This window comes from Chaetodon trifascialis, chromosome 4 (assembly GCF_039877785.1).
Source record: "Chaetodon trifascialis isolate fChaTrf1 chromosome 4, fChaTrf1.hap1, whole genome shotgun sequence".
NCBI lineage: Eukaryota > Metazoa > Chordata > Actinopteri > Chaetodontiformes > Chaetodontidae > Chaetodon > Chaetodon trifascialis.
The window spans coordinates 11,279,360-11,295,622 of NC_092059.1; the positions used below are offsets into that span (position 1 = coordinate 11,279,360).

Consider the following 16,263-nt stretch of genomic DNA (forward strand, 5'->3'; position numbering starts at 1 on the left):
TTAGTGTCAATTATCTCTAATTATGTTGCAGCCTTGCAGAAAGTCTTATCAATTGATCTCACATTCAGTTCCATTCACACCTGGACTTCTTGGTCAGTTTACGATGTACTGGAACTGTAATGTATGAGACTGCTGACAGCTAAACACAGCGACAGCTCCTTACACCTCGCATGTTTGACTGAGTGGTATCATTTTGCAAATTTACAATGTGTAAGAGATGCAGTGTCATTATTTTTACAAAATCGTTTTGGTGCTTCCTCCATGTGACGAAACTGTAGCTCTGTTAAGGCAAGTCGTGTGTAGTTCAGTATCCAATATGAAGAATCTACAAGCTTGTATAACTATAAGTAGTTTCCCAAACACTTGTGTGTGTTTGTATCTGTGTGTGTGTGTGTGTGTGTGTGTGTGTGTGTGTGTGAGACCTCATGAGTTTTGATGGAGTGTGTTTCACAGAGTGTGCAATTTTACACTTGATGTCTCCAGCAGCTAAGAAGGAGTCTAGAGTAGGTGCGAGCTGGCTACCCTTCTCTTTAACCTCCTGCCTTTCTACACACACACACACACACACACACACACACACACACACACACACACACACACACACACACACACACACACACACACACACACACACACTTGACTGTTGAGCACTGCAGTAATCAACACCTCAGCCCTCCTCATCTATCAGTCCCTCAGGAAAGAAGATCTTCACATCCTCGGAAAGGATGAAGGGTCTGTGTGTATGTGTGTGTGAGACACAGTATAGCTAGGTCACAGTCAAAGCCAGCTTTTAGGACCAGACTGCATTAATATTCAAGCACCATACTAACCAGTTGCTGAGAGGGATAAGCAAAGAGACTCTCAGCATGCTCCTTCTCTCCTCACATACAGTGCTGCCTGGAGTGGAACTCTCTGATAGGCTACTAAACACTTATTTTAGTATTTAGCAGATGCTCTTATTCAGAGTGACTTATAATATACAATATGAGTGGAAAGGAGCCCACTGGGTGCAACGATGGAATAACAAACACAAGTTCACCAACTGTAGTGATAGCAAAGACTGCGATGTTAGGAGTAGCAGCGCTCTGACAGTTTTTCTATATAAAAAAAACGTCTTATGAGAGACAAGTGCTCAGGATGGAGATAAAGGTAAGAAGGAAAATATCTTGGCAGGTTATGTTAGGATGTGGTTTGTTTTGTCTGCTGAGTATAATGTTAAAGGAGTACTCCAGTGATGTACTGTGACATTTTGACCTATCTGCGAGAGACAAATCTAAGAAATGAATGGTCAAAGGCAACCAAGGTCAAGATGTCCTGATGTTTAGTTTTAGTCTCTAGTTTGGGTCAAGCTCCAAAAACACTGGATATTAGGCCCAAGTAACATGTAAAATTGGTGGTTTGCCAATTTAACACTGTTTTATATTGTGTTGGAAAAAGAAAATTATAATTACGCACAATGTAACAGCACTTTCATGCAGGTACAATGATTCTGTACATTTATTTAATGGAAATTTAAACATAATGTACCTGCCATGCAAAGAGCTTGAAATGAACAGACAGACAGAATGTGTTTTTCATATTACATTATCGTAATCTGATGAGAAAGATGTGGTGATACTACTCAACGCAGAAAGGGTGGTGTGAGGGCTTTATGGAGAGTTTCAGTTAAGTAATAAAAAGGGCGTGTTTTGCTTGTACTCTGACTGAGGGAGAAAAGAAATAAGATGCACCTTTAGTAGGAACATGTTCCAGTAACATGTTAGGATTTGGGAGGCTGAAGCTGAGGTATTAGATAAGAAGGTCCATTTGCTTATTTAACCTTGAGTAAAAATCAGTATACCAGCACAGTATGGTGGGCTGCAGGTTACCAGTTAAGATATGCCTCTGGTGCACTGTGTGCGGTGGAGGAGGTATGGATGCTGGGGTGGGTGACCATGTAAGCAGTAGAGGTCACTGTGACAACATGAGACAGAGCAAGCTGAGATCATAAAGGTCCACCACTACACATACACATACTCACAACCACATTTACACACACATAGTCTCCACCCCCCACCTCCAACTCACATCAACACACGCTCTGCTTCTCCAACCTGTGGAGACCGCTGACTCTCTGCAGTCAGTCAGATATGGAGCCGCCGCAGGAAACAGTAACCTCATAGAAACATTTACACCCATTGTTCTGCTGCTGCCCAGGTGATAAAGCCTCGATCACAAGCCTTAACTACTCCTGTATGCAGTAGAAATACTAAATGTACAGTAGTGTAAATGTAGATTTCTTTAGCAAAACCTACTCGGTCTGAACAACCCATCTTTTTAGACATGTTTTTACCCAGTATTTATTATTATTCATTCACTGTCATTGTTTGGTTTAAATGTCTCCAATTCATCTCCTTTTTCAGATTTGTTTTTCATGTCTGTTTCCGTCCAATTTCCATCTCTTGTGAATGATACTGTGTGCTAAATAAATGAAGTGTACGATACTGCTGATTTATAATAAATAGTAGGTAATAAAAACAAATGCAGATTTGTCCAAACTTTATGGAATAGGAGAGCCTGTATTAACAGAGAGCTTCATTCAATAATCACTTGGATTGTGTAGCACCCTCTACTGGCTCTCTAGTTGCCTGCAAGTGAAAACTATGAGAGACTGACTACTAAAGCATAATTTGAAATTATTTCTCATTAAAGATTATGGCATGAATATGACTGACAGCAGATGTGTGGACTCAGGAAAACACACAGAAGTGCACAGAACATACCAAGGACCGAGGAAGCTCTAAACCTGAAGACAGTTTAAAATCTATTCTCAATATCCCTATTTTTACACACACACACACACACACACACACACACACACACACACACACACACACACACACACACACGCCTTCATGTATAAGGTGCTTAGGTTTCCGAGGGACGGACGGACGGACGGACGGACGGACGGACGGACGGACGGACGGACGGACGGACGGACGGACGGACGGACGGACAGACAGACAGACAGACAGACACACACACACACACACACACACACACACAAAGAGAGAGAGAGCAGGGAATCTGACACAGAGAGAATTACATTAGCAAAAGCATTTCAGGGCAGAAAATAGGATTGAATTAATCTTTATCAAACACAGCCAAGAGCGGAGGGATCGCACCCTGGTTGAAGCCAGCCTCAGAGTGGCTGCCCACTGCCCACTCTCTACCATGATGACACAAAACACACTGCAACAGATTTAACTTTACACTGCAGTGAGCATTTATAATTGACTAAATGACTGATTGATTTCGTTCCTGTACACCAGGTTGGTGGGGTTCACTACAAGGGGGCATAAAATGATTCTCAATATCTGTTGGTATTAGAACGCCTCAAAAATACTTTTTTACGGTAGACAGTGAAACAGGCACTAATTAGAGCGACCTGATGCAGTAGGCCACACTTGTATAGAAATCCAAGAAGGTTAAATCATTATTTGCAAAAACCTTTCTGGCTCAGGTACACAGATGTTTACCACAGGTGAATCTAGACCGGACCTGCCAGTTAAAGTGTTATTAGGTCAGAAAACAAGGAAGCAGTCGGGAGCCAGGGGTGACGGCCACTCCAGCTGTCACAGTAGCCGAGCCAGCCTACGTGGACTCTGGGGCTCAGCAGACAGCAGCGCAGTAAACAGTACTGATAGGGACCAAGGGACTGGAGTCCTGAATCATCTTAAAATAGCTACAGTGTTAAATGAGAACATAATTAAGTTTTATTTTTCTGGGTATTAAGCCGACCAATAGGCCAGCATCAGTGCTTCTATTCTGCGATGTTTTATGAGAGCAGGTCCTGAGAAAGTTCGATATTTACCTCCGTAAGTGGAAAGATGCAATTTTGCAAAGTCTTCAAAGCAATGTAAAATTGATATTCTGACTAAAAGACAAACTGCTCAGTTTCAGTTTCAACTCTCTAAATGTCTTTATCAGATTCTCTTGTTATTAGTTTCTATCAGTCGCTCTTGAATATTACTAGAAAAAAAACCTTCTCTTATTTAATAAATAGACTTCTAATAGGAGTCTGACAAACCCATCCTCCTACAGAAATCTATAATATTGTAATCAGTATGAATATGGTCATTAACAGAACCAATCAGCAGACCAGACAGCAGACTGTGCCACCATCCTAATCTGGGGGGGTCAAATGGAGTGACAGCAGTGGAAAAGCCATTAATGTACTAAACCCCTACTTTATGACTAAATTAAATATTCATGCACAATCTACCCAAAACTCATTTGCCAACATTTCCTCCAGAATTTACTTTTCATATTTGCTGATTGTTATCACAGAGAGAGAGAAAAAAAGAGAGTGAGGAAGCAGAAGGAGGAATGAGGCAGAGGAGACATCAGGGAGGAGGGGGGGGTGTAACTAAAATCCTAGCCATCATTTTGTAGCTCATTTCAAATTAATTTAAAGCCAATATGGCTAAATTACACTACCACAGCCACCATCCAACTATTCTGTGCTCAGTTTTTAGTTTTTTTAAGAAAGAATTTGATGCAGCTGTGGGATGGGAATACTATAAAATATAAGCTCCATAAACAGTGAAATATATTGCGTGGGAATGTTTATTTATTACATTATTATTTAGTTATTACAGTAGTAGTAGTAGTAGTAGTGGGATTAGTAGTACTAGGAATAGTAGTAATGAGTTATTCTACATGACTCACATTGACAAAGATCACCATGAATTGGACAAACCTTGGAAGCTGAAACAAGCTGTAAACACTGACATACACCTTCAAAGTTCATATGACAAACTGCCTTGCAAACAGTCACACAGTCAAATAAGGCACATTAGCCACATTAGCATTCATTTGGAATCAAGTGCCTGGCCACAAGGTCCAATACTTGTATCCTCCTTTCAGTTCTGTTTTGCTCTCCACCAACTTCTGAGGGGAATATCTGGCCCTTTAGCTGCTAAATGCTCCACTGTGTTCACCAGCTAGTCGCTTACTGTGTTTGCTGGCCAGGTAGTGTTTTCCAGTGACAGCAGTGAGAGTGGACCCAAACTGCAAAAACCAAAACAATGAGCTGAAAGACACTGACACTCTCAAGATGGACTGAAGATTTGAGGGGAACTGCAGAGTCCGGTGATTATCCTCTGTGTGTTCGTCAGTACTAGCAACCCCTTTCACATACAAGTTGTCATGTGATCCATTATAGATGATGATTACAGCTGCTTTATGGAATGGACACTGCTTAATTTGAGTATGTTTTATCTAAATGCAACGCTGACATTATGGCTTGGTAAGTGCATTAATTATTGCTGTATGCTGTGATCCAGGATTTACCCTTCTGTTCTGTTGATGAGGTCAAAAACAGGAAAGAAGCATCTGGATCCAGTCCCACTGCTGTCCCTTGTGAACCATAAACACACTTAGACACACAAACACCCCCTGATCATATATCCAGGGTCAGGGCAAGGGTCGCTGGTTGATGGGGTTGTGAGTGAGAGAATCGCTGTCAACAGCCTGACTCATCCTCCATCTTCCTCTGGTCCTCTCATCTCATCTCCGCTGTCTACCTCATCTGGCATCTCATCTGAGTCACTATTTCCACTCACAAAGCTAAAAACCCACCACACACACACACGCATGCGTGCGTGCACGCACGCAAGCAAGCACGCGCACTCTCACACACGCACACACAATGCCTGGACTCTGGCACTCCAGCCTGCGTGTCTGACTGCATCTTAGTCATCGTCCCTTGGTAACAAAGAGGGGAGGTGAGGTAAGACTGAGCTAATGGGATGGGCTTTTTATGTTATGGGTGTGGCTGTCTCGCCAACTAAGATCAAGTGCATCATAATGTCAGAGGAACACAGGTGATCAGGATGGAAGGCTTCCTAAAACCACAAAATGTAACAGTTCAAGATCAACACATTTTCACATGAATACAATCATGTCTTTCATTAATATTCTTAAAAATTTAGCACAGCAAATATTAGACCTATATATACTGATATTTGTTGGACTTGCCAGAAGAATGATAATCCAGTGAAGGTAGGAAAAACTCCCTATTATTTTGTTTCTTTTGGAAAATGACCATGCGCCAATAGAAATGTGATCGTGTCTCCACTTGCATGACAGTGTAAGGTAATGTGTGCTGTGGATCTCAGCAGAGGAGGGAGAGGATGGCAGCAGAGGGGATGGAGAGCAAGTCTTTGTTGCGTGACCAGGAGCCCTCGGTTAAAAATACAACAAACCAAATAAAAGATTTATTCCTTCTGAGAGCGGAGAGCAGCTTCCTCTTGAGCGGAGGGAGAGGACAGCCACGGCCACCTGCACAGGGCACACAGTCCTCCCTGCTGCTGCCTACACTGCACTCCCTCTAACGCTGTGGACTGCAGTAATCTGATAATGTGCGCAACAGCAGGCGTGTACAGATGATGCACGTGGCTGATGCTGACACATGAATATGCAAGCATGCAGTCAAACACACACATACCGCATGCATATGGCATACAGACACGCACCAAGTCACTTCATGCCATGCCACTGCTTTTTCTCAGAGACGTTAAAAACATGATTCAATTCCATCTTGATTTCATTAAATATTGATGAAGACCAATTAAAAGAGCAGCTAAGCTGGCTGTGCAGACCCTTTCCTCCATCTTTCTTTCATAGGCAGTCTGTCAGGTTGCCTGCTTTTTGAACAAGGACCCCATGGGTCTAGGCTGTGTGACCATGGCACCCCACTTGTCTCTTTTCCAGTGCGCAACATTTCAGTTTGAAGGCAATAACTCGACCCAGCTGGCCAAAAATGGTCCGGCAAGTTTTGTCAACTAGATAATAACAAAATCATCCCCCTCGCACATGCTCTGAGGCTAAGGTGGCCTCACTAATGTCAGTGTGTTATCAATGTTCAACTGACAGTGGACAAGTTTGTCAAGTGCATTACTGTCTGTGACAGCCAACGGAATAACAAATCTCTTCCCCTTTATTTAGAGAAGCTCTGTGTTGGTTTAAGAAAATGCAATAAATGAAATCTCCTGGCCGTATAAGGTCTTCTTATGCAGAGAGAACCGGTGACTGGGAGGTCTCTGTGGAGCACATGCAGAGACTGATGGCTTTACACATTAAAACACAGTTACTGTACATGATATTTTGTGTTGAAAACAACTGTGTTTTCCAACAACAAGCCCAAGGTTGCTCCAGATCTAAAGTCCTGCTTTATGATTAAAGGCTTTCATGTCAGGAGGAAATTAAGAACTACAGAAAATACTAAAGGAATTGAGGGGGAAGGCAGCAGCAGAATAATGTGAGTGAGGTTTGGGGGGCATGAAAGGTCTCTCTGGATACAAGGCAGCGCAAAGACAGGCAGTCACTGATGGTTGTAAACCGGGCCAGAGAGCAGAATTTGTTCTTCAACAGATGTGACTCAGGCTCAAATGATCAAGTTCCCAAAATGTTTCCTGCTCAAGTCTCTGCCTCCCTCTTCTCACCAATCTGTGGGTCCACACTCAGGTAAGAAGGGAGCTGAATAGGGTCACTGTGAGGAAGGCTGCTGGCCTACGTGGCATGAAGTCCAGAGTCATCAGGGCCTGTGCAAGTCAGCTTTGTGTGATGATCCGGTACAAAGAAAAAGGAGTAAGAACAGGTGGACCACCTGACTCACAGGAACTATCTCAAAAACAGACTACAATATGTGATGCTACAGGCCTACATGTCTGACATGGTGGTTTTTAGAACAATACCTTAACACAATTGGAACTGCTTTGATCCACCTCTTTATATCTAATAGTTACCAGTACCTATGTGGAGTCAGGGTGTTCCTGAGCCAAACTGTCCCTCTCTTTAGCCTGATGGTGACCAGATGAATTAGTACCTAAACAACACAGCTGTTCATTGACCTCAGGCTTGAGGTATTATATTAACCTAGTGCTCTTATGAAATATCTTACCCTCAGATTGGGTCCACTGTTTCCAGACACTACCACTTCCCCACCATGAGTTTATACGACAAGCAGGTGATCAGAACGTCTCAGAGCCTTCCCCTACGCATGCTATAACATGCAGTCACATTGAGGTGACCTTTTCATTCCCTGAACAAACGCCATCATAATGAGGATATCCACAGCGTCTGGTGTCCTGTGCCTCTCACCCTGAACAACTCCAGAAAAGGAGACTGGACAATCCCAATGCCCTGAGCTAGCCTAACTGTTCAGTACAAGAAGGCCTCTGCCTTTGTCTGCTGGTTTATGGACATGCTGGTTTTTGAGGCTGAGCCTGCTGGGCCTCTGTGGACCATGTTGCCATGAGGTAATTGCCCATCAGCTGCAGGCTGGCTCTAGAAGAGGGCCAGTGTCTCTCTTGTCAGCATTCCAGACATGACTGGTTCCTCTATAAGAACAAGATCAGTTGTGCAACCATGCTAGTCCAAGTGTCACCTAACATCAGTTATTGTAGGTTTGTGGATTTGGCGTAAAACTGCAGCCAATAAAATTAACTGCAATTGTCCAACTGTTGTCCAGCATACTGCAGAGTTTTAGTTTTGCAATCTTACTTTGCAAGCTGTCATGTCTCCTTTTCATCATATCTATCAGGCATTACTGTGCATAGCATAAAATGTTAAACATTGTGTGTGTGCCTCTGCATGACTGTGCAAATGGGTAACCTAAGAGCTCCTGCTGAGCCAAGAGTTTCCTCTGTGACCTGGCAAAGAATCAATGACAGCGTCTTGACACTGGGGACCATTCAATGACTTGAAGACACTGATAGCATACTTGATATCTCAACACCCAACTGCACTTATATACGGAGAGAGAGAGAGAGAGAGAGAGAGAGAGAGAGAGAGAGAGAGAGAGAGAGAGAGAGAGAGAGAGAGAGAGAGAGAGAGACTGAGTCCTATCATCATTTCCCCATTGGGCTGTGATTGACCCCTGCCTGATGGAGTGCAGGTGTAGTGACCTGGTGTTTACCTGCGAGCACTGAATCAATGCCCTCACAGTAGCAGTCACAGTCAGGACAACCCTGCTGCACGACTGAGCAGAGATCAAGGCCGGGCTATTCCAACATTACTGAGTCTAACTATTGGGCAAGAATGTTACTCATTTAAAGCATGTCACACTTGACATGTGTGTTTTCTGGACCACATTACTTTTAAAAGGTCAATAAAATGTTGCTAGTCTCTGTAGGATCGTTCTTTGCTCCGACCATGTCTACGAAAGTTCAGGTAATTTGTGTGACATTATGTCTCTTTGATCACTATATTGTCAGTGGAACAAATGTGGAAATGAATACTGGCCAGCTACTGGCCTTGGATCAAACGGTGCCCTGAATCAAGAAGTTTAAGAGGACAGCCTTTCCATCATAGTGCAGTCTCTTCTTCTCTGTGTTAAAATGCTTTATCTTTAGAAAACACTCCAGTGATCAGCAGTGTAGTGGAAAATCCACCTCGGTTTTACAGTCTTATATTTCCATCATTTTTTGTCTTCAGTCTTCAATCACCTACGAGAATGGGACGGAAAATGGAAGTGAGATTCCTCCATATGGGACTCGGGGCTCCTTTCAGAGAAGTCAACAAACTTTTAAAGTTCTGCGACTGAAACTGAAACTTAAGCTCCTGCACAACAGTGAACTTGAATATTGACTTGCCGATCCCCCTGTCTTCACACCAACCCCATTGGAGTATCAATAGACAAGACGTAAGGTTGAAAAGTTCACCCATCTCTCCTCGGGGCCTAATTGGAGCTGAAGGTCAGGAGACGTGTATGTTCCTATTGGTTTATTGCCTTTATGGATCCAACAGGAGAGGTGAATGTGTATGTGTGCGAGCCATGGAACAATTCTCCTCTAGTGTCTTGTTGCCTTTTTCCATTTCAAAACTTGCTATTTTTATTTTTTATGATATCCCCAAAACAAATTCAAATGTCTGTTATCTTCAAGTAACCAGACAGTGAGAGACATATTAGAAAAGAAATGAAACAAAATGTTGTGTGACTAAAGCGTTTTCTCCAGCACAACTTTCCCATTTAGCCGAGTTCAATCAGGTATCGGAATAGAGTGCTGAACAGTTCTTTAAAGCTGAAGCAGGCTGGACTGCTGTGTTACTGGTAATTAAGCGGGACAATAATTAGCTGGTAGCAGAGGAGAGAAGGGGGGGGGGGGGTTTGAGGGAGATGCACTGAGACACAAATACAGCAAACAAAAACAACACACACACACACACACACACACACACACACACACACACACACACACACACACAATTAATCTGCAAGATGTGAGGGATGTGTCTCTTCCCCCATGTCAAAGCAGCCAACACCCTCTCCAGATGTTGACATGCAGACCAGATGGATGCACTGTTTGGTGTCTGGTAACTTTTAATCACAGCTTAGAACGAGAGTGAAACTGAGAAAAAACAGGAAGGGTGATAAGCAGGGAGACATAGTTGGGTATGAAATGACAAAATGAAAAGAAGTTGGAGCGGGACGATCATCAGAGGACCCTCATTTGAAGGGGACAAACTCACAACTGTGCTCACACAGCAGCACTGAGTGTTTCAGTGCTGCTTCCCTCTCTCTGTCAGGAGAGGGTCAGCTGGCTGCCAATGCCTTGTGACTTGGAACCTAAAAATCAATTTAACACCGGAGCTAAACAAAGCTGCATTGACCATCACAGGTACCTGGCTTATGGCCAGTTCCATTAGTGTGTGAGTGTGTGTGTGTGTGTGTGTGTATGTGTGTGTGTGTGTGTGTGTGTGTGTGTGTGTGTGTGTGTGTGTGTGTGTGTGTGTGTGTGTGTGTGTGCTTGTGAACTGGGCTGGTCGAGAGGTTGAGTAGTGCTGTTGTGGAGCACGTCTGGTCTACTCCTGTATAACCTGTGTGTGTCGAAGCACAGTGAGACAGGGATAGCAGCCAGAATGAGATCTAATACGCGGCATTGCCTTTCTGCTGATTGCTGGGAATCTTGAAGCCTGTGTGTTTCCCAAGGCGGGCAAACAACCGAGCTATCAGTTTCATTCAGACAAGAAAAGCAGGCGGGCAGACAGAATGAAGACAGGTAGACGGCACACGGAGAAGATACAGCGCACACATAATAAAAGCAGCACCTTGAAACGTTGGGAATGTAATAACACACTGCTGGATAAAGATCTATCAAATTAACTAAGATTATCACTTTTTGAGATGTATCATGTAATAAAAACACAGAGCATAATAACATAATAGCTGACATCTTAAGATCATTATAGAATATTGTTACAGTCTGACAGTCATGCTCATCCATCCAAATCGTAGTGGCAGATATGTAAATGGAGAAATCCTTCCCAACAGCCTCATCATCTAGCTCCACCTTTGGATCCTGAAGCATTCATTCAGGTAAGTTAACCTTTCCACCAACTGTGCCTGCCCTGGGGTCTCATCCCAGTTGGATACACCTCAGTGACCTTCAAGGGAGGCTTCAGAACAGTATCCTGATCAGCCACCTGAAACATCTCAAATTGCTCATTTCAATGCAAAGCTCCCTCCGACTACCTCCCACCCTGTCCCAACACGTTCAACAGTAAAGCAAGCTAACTTCTGCTGCCTTCTCTTTCGGTCACATTTGAAGACTTACGACTATAGATGAAGGTTGGAAAGTTAAGTGACTGGTTGATCAGGACCTTACCTTCAGACTCAGATCCCTTTTCATTATGACAGCCTGGTAGATTGTCTGTATTACTACACAGACACTTTGCCTGCTGGGTAGCAACCCGCACTAAACCCAAGGGGAGATATTAAGTGTTTTCTTGAAAAGAACCATGTACTCAGGCTTGGATTATGTTGGCCACCATTCCAACTGCTTCACAATCAGCTTCCCAAGTACAATACACACTGGAAATCACACTTAATGAAGCCAGCAGGACAACTGTGGAGCTACCAATCATCAGCAAAGAGCAGACATGCAATCTTTTGGCCAATAAACTCCCTCAACTCCTTGGCTGCACACTGAGAGTGTTTCACTGAAAATTACATCGTTGATGACATGGCACAGCATTGACAGAGCCCAACATCCAGAAAGAGAGGTCCACTTTTTTCTGACCAGGAGTCAAATGCATTTTATCAGATTTATAAAGCATTGCGTAACAATGGTTCTGTTTCATAAACTGCGCCAAATTTCCACTCCCACAGCTAACCCTAAGTAGATGTAGAAATGCCCCTCATCACCCGTTTGCATGTGAACACTTCCGCCAATTCCACCACTAGAGGGACCTGTTAATGAAAGAAGGGCAAAGAGTGTTTCACCAGTTGTGTCCCATTGGTGAGGTTCCAACAATGCCAGAAGCAGAAGCCGATCATTACACATAGTGGCTACTCATAGCACTGATATTGTTAATTCAACATCATGTAGCTGTAAACCATCACTGGCAGTGATATTTCACTCATTGTTGTCAAACGTCAGAAAAATGATCAACGATTTAAGAACGCTCATATTGAAAGAACCCTTGCAAAACACTTCACAAATGAGGATAAAATGAAAAAGGGAAACAACTCCCCGAGTGTAAAGAAAAATGTAAAAACGCTGCACTCATCCATCCATCCATTATCTATACCGCCTATCCCTTTCGGGGTTGCGGGGGGCTGGAGCCTATCCCAGCTACAATGGGCGAGAGGCGGGGTACACCCTGAACCGGTCGCCAGCCGATTGCAGGGCCACATGCAAGGACAAACAAACATTCATACTCGCTGCACTCATAACTAATTTATTAAAGTCAAGTTTACAACAGTGCCTTTTGCATATTTTGTGGACTGCAAAAAATAGTAATTGAATCAGTGAAACTGGAAAAGAACCTAAAGAAACAATCTTTTATTACAAGGTTATGTCTCTCACCTTATATTTCTTCTCCATCTTATCACTTAAACTCCAGTCTGGCTTGAGCTAGAGCTGGTTTGAAGTATGTATGAGGTTCACACATTCTCACTGCACATTCCTCTTCTATATATACCAGTTTATGTGTGGGAAATGACATATCTATGGTTTAGGTGCATATGCATCGTTTATACATCTGGCCCCAGGATGGAGTCCACATTGCTCTTCCAAGGAGAAAGACAAAAAGGAAGCCGTGAGTCACCTCAGGCTGAGGCTCATCCACCTGACACTCTGCCACCGTGGAGCTTTTTAACTACCTCTGTTGCCTTATATGACAAATGAGCACCCAACTGCGGGAAAAATCTCGCTCTCCACCTGTGAGTTGGCAAGGCCCTTCAGACTGGGAGGGGGGCACCTGCCTGGGGCTTACTACCCACGAGGAAGGATTAAGGGTTGAGGTGTTGCTAACCTGGTAGTGGGTGTTTTAAGTAATCAATCAATTTCATCTTATAAAATAATGTATTGTAGCATTATCCCAGTCTGTTATATGAACCTGTTTAAACTCTATTTGTAAAGAAAAGTGTGTTGGCTTTGTCTGTGAGGATTCTCAGTCATCCAGGTCATGGTTATTGAAGGAGGGTGAAATCAAAGGCAACTGGACTTGGTTGTAGATGAAAGGACAGCTTTGTAGGTGGGGGTATAAGTGGTGTCGTAGACCTCCTCTTCTGTTGACGAAAGGTTTCTCTCTTTTAATTTTTCGCCTCTCAACCAAGGGGCTTTTTCAATTCGGACCGACTGGTGGGGAGTCCCAGGTATTTAGTGGGCTTGTTATCACCTGAGCCAAGTGTATCAATTTCTTTTGGATTTTGAACAATGTATGGAAAAGACTCAAATATGTATGCACTGTATGTATGTACAGTACAAGGTGTACCTACTGTGACAGAATCCTTATTGTTAATGCTTAGTGTATTGTGAAAGGGGGAGTCAATGCCAGCCTTGCTATAGCCTTTCCTCACCTCCATCTTGCCTGGCCAGGTTTCCCCCTCCCTTGCAGTTCTAGATCTAACACTGCTCTGGCACCTCAAGGTCTCCCCTCCTCTCAGGAGTCTCTCTTCCTCTCTTGAGATAAAACAAACAAGAAAACAGTCATTTGACGAATCTGTAATCACCTTAGCTATATCCACTGGAACTGAGGGCTTTTAATTTGCCGTGCTTTTAATTTGTTTTCACAGCAGTTTCAAGCAAATTGAATTTGTTAATTAAAGCAGCAAAATGAAATGCTGAGCATTATTGACGAGATGCTAATTGGGTTAGTGTGGAAATTGGAAGTGGGGGTGAAGTGGGGTGGGCGCGGGCTAACGAGAGGGTTGAGAGGGCAGAGCAGGGCGTTTTGGGGTATCAATAGTCAGGACAAATCACATTACAGAACAGTGCAAGAAAAGGCTACATGCCAAGTGGCCCCATGGCGACTGCATTATGGTCTGTGTGTGTTTGTGTGCGTGCACAATACATCTCCCCAGGCTTTTTTTTTTGGCAGTCATACACAAACACAGATAGACAGCTGTACTTCCTCCTGATTTCTATCCAACACAAACAAACACAACTGTATGTATCCACACACACACACACACACACAAACACACACACACACACACACACACACACACACACACACACGCACGCACACACAGGCAGACACACTCACAGAGTGTCACAATGGTCTTACTCCATTAACAGAGCCTTAAAAAAATATAGTAATTTATGGTGTATTTTACATTTGATACCACATGTTAAATAGATTTGAACCCAGCGTGGCAAATATAACACAGTTCTAACGGCAGGCTAAGCACAGACTATGATGGGGCATTTTATTTAGAATTTTTTTAGATGGGAATAATTGCCAAAATGATTATTGTTGTCATAAATACGAGCAATTTATTAATGCGATGAATCCGTCAAACAAGGCCAGAACTATGTGGGAATAGATAACATTATTAGCCTCTATTCTTCTCAATATAGCTGCAAGTGACGCTCAATACGACAGGTGCGCACACAAAAATGCCGCTCTGTGTGGCACAATCTGAAAAAGGGGCCAGGGTGCAACAATATATTTGTAGTTAATTGAAAAAATATCTTATTATCAGGTGTATTTGGGCAGGCTTCAACCATGGAAAATCAAATCAGCCACTCTCTCTTTTAAAAGCAGCACACTCACAGACATGATGTACATAATGGGTTGGAAGGAGAGTCCAGTCTGGCTTATCCAGAGAGGAGGCTGATGGATTTGTCTGGGAGACAGTACACATATTCCACAGCACCACAAGTACAATATAAATGTAAGGCAATCATAACAGGCTTTCAAGGCCAGACGACGTTCCTTTTTGAATTTATGCACATTTCAGGATACGTTAAAATCCTGGCCACTGTGCTATAACTAGAGATGATGTCTAATGCCACAGTGCAGAAGACAATGTTGTCTGTGCATTCAGGCGACAAAATACTTAAGAACAACAAATAATGTAAGAATAACTTAAAAAAGGTTTAGCATTAATTCATTTTTGGATACTGTGAGTGATGTGTTGCCCCCCTTTTATCCTCTAGTCTGCAGCTGGTCTTGGTATAAGCCTTCCTGTCAGACAATGACATCCTCGTCCTTGGACTACTGTACGCCTGGTTCATTTTTTTTAACAGAAGGACTTTCCCGTTAGTTTTTAGCTTGTCTGCTATTTGGTAATGTGGTTAGTCTGCGCTGCCTAGCAGTACAGTTTGTTATTCTTACTCCGTGGAGTGCTTGTCTGGCTGTGCCTCTATTATAAATACTGAAAAAGCATTCCATGCCCCATCTGGTTTTTGCACTTCAGCACGCCTCAAGCATTGTGACTCTATTGCAAATGTAAAAATGCTTCAGAAAAGCTTTAAAAAGAGGGAAGCACAGAGTTATAATGGATATGGCATTATGGTCTTTTTATACAAAGATACTGAGTGAGGACTGTTGGGAATGTGCAGCCCTGAAGAAGTTCTGTGAAGTGGAGTGGTTAGAGAAAATGTAAAAGTGCTCTCTTTTGGTTTTAATGACTCTGTTAAGTACTTAATTTACCCTGTTAAGAATTTCAGAACTTTGCAAAAGTGCAACTAAAATAAAGTCATTAATATCATTGAATGTGTGTTTGTGTGTGTGTGTGTGTGTGTGTGTGTGCGTGCATTCCCTCTTGCACATACATATGTACTAAATCCCCTTTGCACAAATGAAGGAAACTATAAAGCTCCCACGGCCCCCCCTGCCTGACTGTCTAGTATCAAACATCACTCCTTAACTAGCTCATTGACCCCTCAGAGCTCTGCTGAGCTGTTCACTGCTAAGATCGCTCGGTCTCCCTCCGGGCACGTTGGCCCAATGCACTACTAATGAGAAGAATTCACTCATTTGGCT

The 16,263-nt window shown here is 43.1% G+C and overlaps 1 protein-coding gene across 1 annotated transcript in view; it reads right to left on the bottom strand.

The window, feature by feature from the left end:
* Positions 1–16,263, bottom strand: part of agbl4 (AGBL carboxypeptidase 4) — a 265,737-nt gene that overhangs the window by 87,908 nt on the left and 161,566 nt on the right. The window lies entirely within an intron of this gene.